Source organism: Chinchilla lanigera, unplaced genomic scaffold (genome assembly GCF_000276665.1).
Source record: "Chinchilla lanigera isolate Chin_1 unplaced genomic scaffold, ChiLan1.0 scaffold00004, whole genome shotgun sequence".
NCBI classification, from domain to species: Eukaryota; Metazoa; Chordata; class Mammalia; order Rodentia; family Chinchillidae; genus Chinchilla; species Chinchilla lanigera.
The window spans coordinates 31810658-31822829 of record NW_004955405.1 but is presented as its reverse complement, the minus strand read 5'-3'; the positions used below and the strand labels follow the sequence as shown (position 1 = coordinate 31822829).

At 41.8% G+C, this 12172-nt stretch overlaps 1 protein-coding gene and 1 pseudogene across 4 annotated transcripts in view; one reads left to right on the top strand and one right to left on the bottom strand.

Moving 5' to 3' along the window:
- The window catches only part of Vezt (vezatin, adherens junctions transmembrane protein), a gene marked incomplete in the record, with an annotated part of 67643 nt that overhangs the window by 46759 nt on the left and 8712 nt on the right, over nucleotides 1-12172 (bottom strand).
- LOC102011172 lies at nucleotides 5526-6051 on the top strand (annotated as a pseudogene).

Sequence of the window (12172 nt, the reverse complement as noted above, 5' to 3'; positions counted from 1 at the left end):
CTCCTGCCTCAGCCTCCCGAGTGCTGGGATTATAGGCATGTGTGACCACGCCCTGCCCTCCTATATATCATTTTAAAGTTCATAATAAATGTCTTTTAAAAATCATATGCCAGGTTTTCTTACATTCTGGTTTAAAATGTTAAAAAAAAATTTTATAGAAGAAAAATAAATTGAGAAAATCCTATTTATTTTAATCTGGGAAAAAGATTAATTTGGTAGATTTTAAAACACTCAAGTCTTACAAAGTTCCATACAATGTCAGCAGTACTTTTCATATCTACTGACAGGAAATATGGCACCAAGCCAATGTTAGTAAAGTAACATCTTCACATGAATTCGTGAGTTAGCGATACAGGCACAGACCAGTGCCACACGTACACGTGACACTCTGTGTCATAGAAACCACCCTCACCGTGTGGAGCACGCACAGCCACCCCCAGACAGCGACCCCGCGCCTTTCAGCACCCCGCCCAGGACAATAAATGTCAAAAGCAGCCTCTGGCAACATCATTTCCAGTTACTGGGCTTAGTGGAGGTATAATAAATATCTCATGACTTGTGAACTTTAATAATTTATATCTTCCTCCCATAAACTGAGGTAAAATTTATAGAGTAAGAAGTTCTCAAACTGAGTCTGCTGGTGCATGCCTGTAATCTCAGTACTGGGGAGACTGAAGTAGGAAGATCACAAGTTCCAGGCCAGCCTGAACAACATAGCCAGATCCTATCTCAAAAAAGAAACAAACAAACAAACCCCCAAACAACAACAACAAAAATCCGAAACCAACAAAACACCCACTCAAGAAAAATAAAGAAATTTTCAATTATATAATTTTTTGGGGGAAGGAAGAGCCATGTTTTTATTTATTTATTTTTTAATTTTTATTTTTTTGGTTTTTTTCCAGTACTGGGAATCAAACTCATGACCTTGCGCTTGCCAGGCAGGCGCTGTGCTGCTGAGCTAAATCCCCAGCCCCTGAACCATGTTTTTAAAACACCATTAAATAAGGAAATTCACCACCGCCTGCCACCACAGTAACAAAACAGAGAAAAACCCATCACACTTCCACAAACACACGATCTATGGCTGTCAGAGTGGATCTCTGCCACCCACCCTACCAGACCCCCGACAGTGTCTGGAGACAGCTTTCACCTTGAAGGCAGGCGTGCAGCTGGGTGGCTATGGAACCTCCCAGCAGAGGTGGCGGCACTGGTCCACACCCTCACTGCCTGGAAGGAAGCCCAAGGAGATCGGGCTGCTGAGGGGGCTGCTGAGTGCCAGTGGGTAAGTCTGTGAGAGAGAGCACATGGAACCACAACCTGAAAAGCCACAGAAATTACCCAGCTCAGGAGCTGTTTTCATTATTTACTTTTTATTTGGGGACAATAATGGATTCAAAAAACCAAAAAAAAAAAAAAAAAAATGGAAAGTCTGTTATTTTTCCATAATTTGCAACTCAAAAACTCAACAAACTTTCTAAAAGTAAAGTGAGCTACTTTCAGAAAACTACACCAGAACTGGTATGTGGTAGTACACACCTGTAATCCCAGCAACTAGGGAGGCTGAGGCAGGAGGATCTCAAGTTTGAGCCCACCCAGGCTACTTAAAAAAACCTGTCTCAAAATAAAAATAAAAAGGGCTAGGGGTATAGCCCAGTGAAAAGGCCTGGATTCAATTCCCAATATCACAAAACAAAACAAGTAACACCAGACAGGCTGGGGATGTATCTCAGCAGGAAAGTGCTTGCCTAGCATGTAGAGGTCCTGGAGTTTTATCTCTCACACTGCCAAAAAGGAAAAAAAAAAAAAAAAAAAAAAAGTACCAGAGTTCATGCACTGACGTTTTAATTGGCTAACAACACTAAGCCAAATGCAGCATTTGGTTGTATTTCAATAATTTATGATAATCAATATGAGCTCGTACGTAGGCTCAGAAAGGTTATTAGAGTATTAAAACATGAGGAAAAAAACTTTTGGTGTAACTTCATGTTCACTTTAGTAAAAACGTAAATTTTAAAATCTGTAAGAATTCGAGCTGAGCTACGCTACTAAGAGATTATTTCTACAGGAACTTCATATTTACTTAACTGAGCTCCAGTTTTCTAGTAACAGTTTTCCTTATTAAAATATTTTTGGCCCAGGGATATAGCTTAGTGGCACGGTGCTTGTCGGGCAAGTGTGAGGTTCTGAGTTCGATTCCCAGTACCAAAAAAAAATTTTTGCTTGGGTTATTAACATAAGAAAAGAAACATATATCTGCATTACTGGGCCACAGATACTAAGGAAGTCAGGTATCTAAATAAACTAGTTTCTTCCATAAACGGGTCCTTACTGACCAAGTTTGTGTTTCCCTGTTCCTATAGACACACTTTTAGTGGTAATACAGTCAGCCTTCTGTATCCTGTTTTGTTTTTTGAAACAAGGTCTCACTATGTAGCTTACGCTGGCCTTGAACTTGTGGAGATCTTCTTGCCCCAGCATCCTGAAAGCCCTCTGTATGTACGGGTTTCACATCTGTGGATTGAACCAACCATGCGTAAAGCAGGTAGTGGCACATGCCTGTAATCCTATCACTTAGGAGGCTAAGGCAGGATCACTGCCCTGAGTCTGAGGCTAACCTGGGCTACATTGTGAGTTCAAGGCCATCCTGCACTACAGAGCCAGACCCTGTCTCAAAAACAAGCAAAGCAAAACAAAATCAACCAACCATGGATAGAAAATATTAAAAAAAAAAAAAACCTGCATCTGTACTTAACATGTACAGACATCTTCTGGCTATCATTGCCCAAACAATGACTTGATTCACACACCACAACAGCATACCAGGTGTTATACATAATGCAGAGCTGAACATACACAGGAAGAAGTGTGCAGGTTCCATGCAACATGTCCCGCAAGGGACTAGGGCAGCTATGGAGTTCAGTGTCCGGGAGGAGCAGGGCAGTTAGCCCAGAACCAGTCCCTGTCGAGCACTTCTGTCCTGCTGAAAACCAGCCAGCAGCTCTATCTTGCAGCTAAGATAACAGTTACTGTGCTGCAGTGCTTCTCTCTGTTTTTGTTCTCTGTACTTCCTGTGTCCTGGTCTGAACCCTCCCAGCTCCCAGTACACTAATCCTGATGCCCTTGGACCCTCTCCTTCCCTTCCCAGGAGAGCTGACCTCAAAGTCACAGTCCCTCTTGTAGAAGCAAGTACAGTACTGCAACTGGCCACTTCTGCCCTGGTTCTTCACAAACTGTCGCTGGGACTTGCAGGGACTGGTGGCTGAGTGCTGACTGCATCCAGTGGACAAAGGACTAGGAGAGGGCAACTGTTGTTCATTCAATGACCACTTAGCACCTACTATATTTCAGATATTTGTTGAGCTCCTACTAGGTGTCAGACACTACAGTGACTTACAGTAATTTTCTGCCTTTAACTTCTCTCGGAGGATATCCAAGAAAAAGTTTATTTTACCTATGAAAGGAAAAAAGTTCAACTGTTCTACCAACTATATATATATTTTTAAACTAGTGTGGTTGTACACACTTGTAACCCTAGCACTCTGAGGCAAGGTAGAAGGATCTCAAGTTCAAACCAAGCCTGGGCAACTTAGTAACTTAGCAAGACCTTGTCTCAAAATAAAAAATAAAAAAAGCTGATTATATGGCTTAGTGTGCAGGCCTTGGATTCAAATACAAGTACTGCAAGGGAAAAAAATTAAATACAAAAAGATACAAAATGAAAAACAGCTTTGTTTATCTAACACGTGGCTCCTAGCTTCTCTCAAAAGGTAATAAGTTCGGCAAGTTTAATCCCAGCACTCTAGGAGGCCAAGGTAGGAGAATCACAAGTTCAAGCACAGTCTGAGCAACTTAGCAAAAACTTGTCATAAATATTTTATTTTTTGAGACAGGGTCTTGCCATATAGTTCAGGCTGGTCTTGAACTCAGTATTTTTCCCAGGCTGGCCTCAAACTTTTGGCAATCCTTCTGCCTCAGCCTCCTGAATACACTAATTTTAAAAAGGGTTGGGGATATAGCTCAGTGTGGAACCTCTGGGTTCAATCTTCCCCACCGTAAAGTAACATTCTTTAGCTTGTGAATTCTTCCCCCAAAATTTAGTATTCATTTAGAATAGATGAATAGCCTTCAACCTTTTTTTTTTTTTTTTTTGGTCTTTTTTGAGACAGGGTCTCAGTATGCAGTTCAGGCTGACCTTGAACTCACTTATATGGCCCAGGCTGGCCTGGAACTCACAATGATCCTCCTACCGCAACCTCCCAAGTGCTGGGATTACAGGCATGTGCCACCATGCCTGGCTTCAGCCTTTTTTATACAAGTAGAAATATACTTTTTATCTTTCATCTGGCTTTTCATTTAATGCATCTTAGAGGTCTTCCCATATTAGGACATATATTCTACTTTATTCCAGTTTAAGGGGGCTGGGGATTTAGCTCAGCAGCACAGTGCCTGCCTGGTAAGTGCAAGGTTGTGAGTTCAATTCCTGGTACCAGGAAAAAAAGAAAAAAAGACGGGACTAGCTATTCCAGGTCAATGTCCTCATAGCACTTTAATTCTATGACTATGTTGTTGTTGGGGCTTACAAGGGAATATTTTTAATACAGGACACATAATGTATAGGATTGTTTTATAATATTCACCCCAAAAGTCAAATGCAGGAGAGTACAGGAGATCTGCCCACCTACTAGAGACACAAAGAATTTAGCTGGAGGGCCTGGATCCGATGGCAATGTCCTGCACGAGTCCAGCTGAAGACCTAGAGCCTATGGCAAGGTCTTCCATGAGTCCAACTAGAGGCCTAGAGCCCATGACAATGTCTTATGCAAGATTGCATCAAAGATCTACACTGGGAAGGCCCTAAAGCCAATGGTGGAAGTTAGAAAGTGCACACTAGTGGGATGAAAGCTCTCTGCCAGCAGGCTGAGGGATCTGTATTGGAGCTAAAGAGCCACGCTCAAAGTAAGGACCAGAGCTCCTCCAAAGTGAACCACGGTCATTTTCAGCAAACAGCAAAGGCCTGAACTCCTCCTATGATGAGAACAGCTGAGTTCATACCAGGAAAACCAGTGTGACAAGCTTCTCCAGGAGAATCAATAGCTCACCATCTTCCTGTCCACTTCTCCTTTTTATACATTACTGGCAACATTCCTCAGGTGGGCCTTCCACACCCAGAACCACGCTGACTCAGTTCACCTGGGCATTACAAACTGACCTTTAGTTAATCTACCACAGACTGTGTCATAATTTACTTATCCAGCCCCTACTATTAGCTTAACTGGACTACAGGAGGTATGTAAGAGTGGAAAATTTTAATGAATGCTTAGGTATTAAAAGGAAAGTGACTTGGTTACTGTTAAGGTAACCAAGTGTCTAAATGTCCCCCTAAAGCCTCATATCGGGTCTTTTACACCAAGTGTCTAAATGTCCCCCTCTCCCCGAGCACCGCTCCGGCTGCACCGCGCTTGCTCTGAGCTCCCAGCGCCTGCTAAGCTTGCGCTGCCACCATCTCTCTCAGCCACCACCGTGATTATCTACCGAGACCTCATCAGCCACGATGCGATGTTCTCCGACATTTACAAGATCCGGGAGATCGCCGACGGGCTGTGCCTGGAGGTGGGGGGCAAGGTGGTCAGTAGAATAGAGGGTAACATCGATGATTCACTCATTGGTGGGAACGCCTCCACTGAAGGCCCGGAGGGAGGGGGCACCGAAAGCACAGTGGTCACTGGTGTGGACACTGTTGTGAACCACCACTTGCAGGAAACCAGCTTCACAGAAGAGGCCTATAAGAAGTACATCAAAGACTACATGAAATCAGTCAAAGGCAAACTTGAACAAAGACCAGAAAGAGTAAAGCCATTTATGACAAGGGCTGCAGAACAAATCAAGCACATCCTTGCTAATTTCAAAAACTATCAGTTCTTTATTGGTGCAAACATGAATCCAGAAGGCATGGTTGCTCTCCTGGACTACCGTGAGGATGGTGTGACCCCATTTATGATTTCCTTTAAGGATGGTTTAGAAATGGAAATGGATTTAGAAATGGTTTAGAAATGTTAATGGATTTGGTGGTTACCTTGGGTCTATCACTTGTTATAACTGGCTGCTGCTTGTCATCCACACAACACCAGGATTTTAGACAAATGGAATTGATGTCATCTTAAACACGTCGTTTATTTTGACTGTATTTTATTTGGAGTGGAGGCATTGTTTTTTAGGGGAAAAACACATCATGTAGGTTGTCTAAAAATAAAGTGCATTTAAACTAAAAAAAAAAAAGCTTCATGTGGTCATAGGTGGGGCTTTCCAGAGATGGCTGGATCGAGGGTGTGTGATACTGGGACTAAGTGTGTGATGCTGGGATCAAGGGTGTGTGATTACTATATTAGTCCACTGATTGGTTTGGCCTAGTTCTGGATGTGGATAATAGGAAGGCCCACCTGCGTGTGGGTGGCACCATCCAAAAATGGGGTAGCCTGGGAGGGATAAAAGGGAGAGGCAGGCTGCTGCTGCTTCCTTGCTATGTTGCCGACTTCCTGCCTTTCTGCCTTCTGCTGTCTGCCTGCCTGTTTCTCCTCTGTGATGCCTGTCTGCCGGGTCACCCAGCCTTGGAGCCAGCCAACTATGAACTGAAACCTCTACAAACTGTGAGCCAAAATAAACCTTTCCTCCCCTAACTTTGGGCGTTGGATATTTTGTCTCAGCAATGAGAAAAGTAACGAAGACAGTTACGGATTGAAAGTAGTTGGCAACAGGGGCCAGGATGACTCTTAATGTTTCTGGTTTCAACAATTAGGTGGTGCACTTAATGAAATATAAAACGGGCAAAGCAGCACGTCTGAGGAGGGGAACACAATCAGAAGCCCTGTGAGCCGGTCAAATGTGAATGACTTAACTCCGCTATCTGGTGTTCAGAGGGCCTGCTGAATGTACAGATTCAAGTTTTCAGCATATGAATATGGAGGGAAACCCATATGGTAAACAGGGATAGGCACATAGCGAGCGTGTAAGATCAACTAGAGATAAGAGAAAACAAAAAGACTTCACGGGATCACAATGTTAGAAAACAGAGCCAAAGTTGGGAATAGTAACAGTCACACCAAAAACAGCTAACCTTTGTTGAGTTGCTTGTCTGCTGGACAGTGAATTAAGCCTGCAGCATAATACTTCATTTACTTCTAAAAGCAACCTTCTAAAGAGGTGTTCTTATAGCCCACTTTCCAGCTAAGTGAACTGAGTCATTGGGAGGCTGCAACTTGTTCACACCCCACAACTGCACAGCAACCCAGCTGGTCTGATTCCAAAGCCCACACTCTGAACCACAATATAAAGCTGTCTCTGAGGAAGACTTGCAACAACTGACCAATTTTGTTCTCTTGACTTGGTCATATATATCATGTTACGTTCTGTAAGATCCAACATGTTGATTCCTACAAAGTAGTGTTTTTGTTTTTGTTTTTGTTTTTTCCAGTACCAGGTATCGAACTCATGACCTTGTGCTTGCCAGGCAGGCGCTGTGCTGCTGAGCTAAATCCCCAGCCCCCCTACAAAGCAGTTTTGAATTAACTCATATTTTTGTCTCTCTTCAAGATGTCTGCATGTCACATTGTTCCCTTTTACTGGTGGCTTTAAGGTTCACAAAACCTATAGCCTCTTGAATCTAGGAAGATAAACACAGTTCTTGGCCTTTTTATTTTATTTTGCTTTGTTCATGAATATGTTTTGGAGAGGGGCAACTCTTCTAAGACCACACAAAATTAGTGATTGTGGTTTACAGGAGCTTCTGCTTACTCATTCTCTGTATGTATTGGCCTACAGTTAACATAAACTAGTAAATGGGAGTTAATTCAGGCAGAAACTAGAAAGAAACTTTCAGGTATAAATCCAATGAAGAATAACAACCAAAAGACAGTAGATTACCAATTAGAAACTGTCGCCAAGGGAAATACAGCCATAGAGGCACTGGTATGAAGATTGTGCAAAGGACAGTAAAAAAACAGTGTACAGGTTCTACATATGCAGATCTGAGTAACCATGAATCAAAGGTATTTGAAAAGAAAAAAAACAAAAACCAACTGACCACGAGCAGACCATTTCACTTGTCCTTATTCCCTAAACAACATGGTATAGCAACCATTCACATTCTGTCTTGTGAGTGACACCGAGAAGCTGGGAAGCATATGGGAGGAGCGCTGGGTTCCACGTAAATACCAGGCTGTTCCTGAAGCTATCTCCTGCACACACTGAAAGCCACAAGTATTCATTCAGGGCTGTCATTTCCCAAGCTATGATGGCCACAAGTAGTCAGTGTCTAGAAATGGCCCTGGGCCTTCTCTGACCATCCATGCTGCAGGTTACAGCAAGTTTTAGCTCACGTGTAGCTGAGATAGGAGGACAATTGGTGCAGGTTATCTTCTGTGTGGTTGATTTCATCCCTACTCATCCTCCCCTAAACACCTATGTGAAACAGTTATTGAGTACCAGCTGTGCCAGGCACTAAGCTAAGTATTTTTACACACTAGTCTCACCTGTGGAATAATAACTTTATGATTGACAGCTCCTTTTAGATAGAGAAAATGAAGGTGCTGAGAAGTCAAGTAACTTGCCCAAGGTCACAAGGACAGTAAAGGACAGAACAAAAGTATGCCAGTACACATATAAGAATAGCAAATATACAATCATTAATGAATCTCATTTGTGTTTTTTGGGAAACCACACACACACACACACACACACACACACACACGCACACACACACACAAAGCCAGGTGAGATGGTATGTGCTTATAAGTCTCAGCACTAGGGAGGATCCAGAAGGATCTCTTGAGTCCAGAAGTTTGAAGCCAGCCTAGGCAATACAGCAGAACTCCATCTCAAAAAAATAGATGAACAAAAATTGTAAAACCCTACAAATCAAATTATACAATATAATTTGTGTGTCCCACATGGATATACACATACACAGCATATGAAGAGACACCCTGAAAATGAGTGGGAAGAAAATACATCAAAGTGACCAAAGTGGTTACTCCTGGAGAGAAAAGAACTCAGGGAAGAAAGGGCACAAAACCAGGGGTGGTGGAGCATACCTGTAATCCCAGCATTTGGGAGGCTCAGGCAGGAGGATTGCCACAAGTGTGAGACCAGCCTGGGTTACCTAGTGAGTTTAAGGCCAGCTTGAACTACCTTGTGAGACAGACAGACAGACAGACACACACACACACACACACACACACACACACACAGAGGATGAAAGGGACACCTAATGCATTCCCTGTATGATTTGAACTTTTTACAGTAAGAACATATTAATGTATGATTTGTGTGGAAAAGGTACCCAGCGTAAGGCCTGCTTAAAAAGAATGTACAAATTGTTAGTTTAGCCAATGAATAGACAAGCCATGTTCTGCTTTCCATATCAAAACAATGGATCTACCTCAGTTATTACAAATTTATTTATTGAAAGTGCCAGTGTACATCAAAACCACACTGTTAGGCCTGGCAAAATGCTAACTTCTGTCAGATGTGACCTGGACTCTGCAGTCTACATTCAACACACAGGCAACAGGAAGACAGCGCACTAATGCCTACAAGGCAAGGGGAGATGCAGAGCCCAGCACCGAAGTCTGACTGCAGACTCCGCCCCACTCAGTGCCCCTCCCAGCTCAAGGGCCAGGAGCTCTGACTAGGACCCCAAGTTACAGAACTCACCAAGTTACTACAGGGAACTTCTCTTTAAAAACGTGTATCAAGAATATGGAGAAATGTATATGGTGCAATATACACTGCGTATTTTTACAAGTTTCTACCATGCCCATGGAATCTCTAAAAGATCTTGGATTCAAAATAAAACCTCAAGGAAAAGACTTGTGTAATTAAAGAGGTCTGATGGGAGAATATTTGCCCAGAAATCATTATATATTAGTTATTTTAAAACATTTAAGAAATCTTTTATCTTTGAATAGGTTAAAACCATAGGTGTAAATGTGATTCTTATATATGCAAAATGGAAAATACCATGGAAACAGGTAAACTCTTGTTACTTACTAAGAGTTCCTTATTTCTACCCAATCTAGCTTCACAATACTAAAACACAATGATGAAGACTGTAATTAGCAAATTACACGAAGCAGAGATGTTCTCAATTTATAATGAAGAAGGTATTTACTATTAATTATACTGCCAATATACTGAATTTCTTCAGAAATCAGTATGGATTCACTTTTCTTTAGTTAGGTTCATCATGAGAAAGCATAATTTGAAATTAGCTATTTACTGCCTTTACCTCCCTTAAACTTTGGATCATATCACAGGACAGTAACTTATACAATTAAAGACATTATAATACGAGAGAAAGTAATTTTTGAAGTTTACACATTTCAGCATAACTTCTAAATGCCAAAAGCCCCCAATGCCAGCATTCATTGTTGCTCAACACCAGCAAAGCAAAATCTCATCATGGAACTCGAAAGCATTAATTGGTGCCGTTAAAGTACTCACAGAGAGCATGATTCTAACTTCTCTGGTTTCCCAGGTGAAAGAGTCACTGCCTGCTGCCCACACTCTCTTCCTGATCCACACACTTCTTTCTTCCTATGAGGATTCCCACTTGTTTCTCCAGAACCACAGGGCAAAATGGCCACTGAACTGAGGGCGGGCCTCTGCCATTACTAAGCATTTTCCTAGCAGAAGCAGCTCTTTGAAAAAAAAAAAAAAATCCCTCAACATTATTTCTTCAATGCTACTATTACTCAGCAACTGCAAAAGGAGGCTCATAGGGAGAGTGAGATTTTAAAAATGCTTTGAAAGGATGTCAGTTAATATTAATGTTTATCTAAAAGTTTCCCTACTAAACTAGTAGAGTAGGTACAGCGTATGTTCAGAAATTTTTCTGGTTGTCTTACCCAATTCATTTTATCTGAGTGCTATAAATGGTAAAGGCTAGGGTCTTTTTCTACAACTGTACATATGTGTTTAAGTACAATGTGACTGACACCAAAAGCAAAATAAAAATAAAATGTCCTCAACAAAAGAAAGAGATGTAAAAGGAAATTGATCTGGGCGGCCTAGAAACTCAACCAGAACGAAAGAGAAGCAAAGAACCATCTTTAAGAAGAAAGCAGAGAGCAAGGGTGGACGGAGCTCTCCCTGGTTCTGATGTTGCAAACCCTGAAAACCAAAACAGCAGATATGGAGCTTGTGGTTCTGGGAGGAGATACAAGACAGGACTTGTGATGGCTTCAAAACAAGGACAGGGTAAGATGTGTATATTGAAGCAGAAAGCCCATTTTCAAAAAGGTCTTAAAGAGATAGCAAACTAAATGTGGATTAATCAGCAAAATTTACATCATAAAATAGATAAAATGGTTATAATCTGTTTGCTACATAAATTACAATGCAGATTTGAAAATAAAGAACATCCTTAAATATATTATTTCAAATAAAGACTAGTGGACGTTTTGATTTGTTGGTCTGCTGTGGGAAGATCAGGAAGTCTCAGTGGGTCCACAAGCAATAGAACAATCCAGAGGCAATGACATTTGCACCCCACCTCCAACAGGTGCCTGGGGAGCAAGCACACGGAGCTCTGGCCCTTTTCTGCAGCTAGGAAGTTGGGGAACATCTGGGACAGAACCAGGGAAAACGAAAATTGAGTCAGGGTTTCCAACCTAAAAATAGATTGGAAATGAGTAGATTGGCTTCCCCTATTTCCTAATTAATGGAAGAGTCTAAAGGCCTACTCTCATTTACTAACCCACCAGACAGTTTCAGACCCCTGAGAAAAGATGCAAGAACAATTTCACACTAAAGGATGATCTTGTTACAATTGGGAAACAAGCTAGAGAGAAATTAAGTGATTCACTCAGACTCATTACTGATTAATGTAATCACTCTTAACTCACAGACTAGTTTGCCTTCTCTAATGCATTTTAGAACTAGAAATTTTTAATATAATTGCATAAAGTACCCAGGTGACCCTAAGAAATAATGAACGCACTATGTGTATCACCACTTGAGGCAAAGACACTTGCTTTTTTTTTTTTTTTGGTCCTTTTGAGACAGGTTCTTGCTGTGTAGTTCAGGCTGGCCTTGAGCTCACTTTGTAGCCCAGGATGGTCTTGAACTCTCAACCATCCTCTTGCCTCAGCCTCCCAAGTGCTGGGATGATACG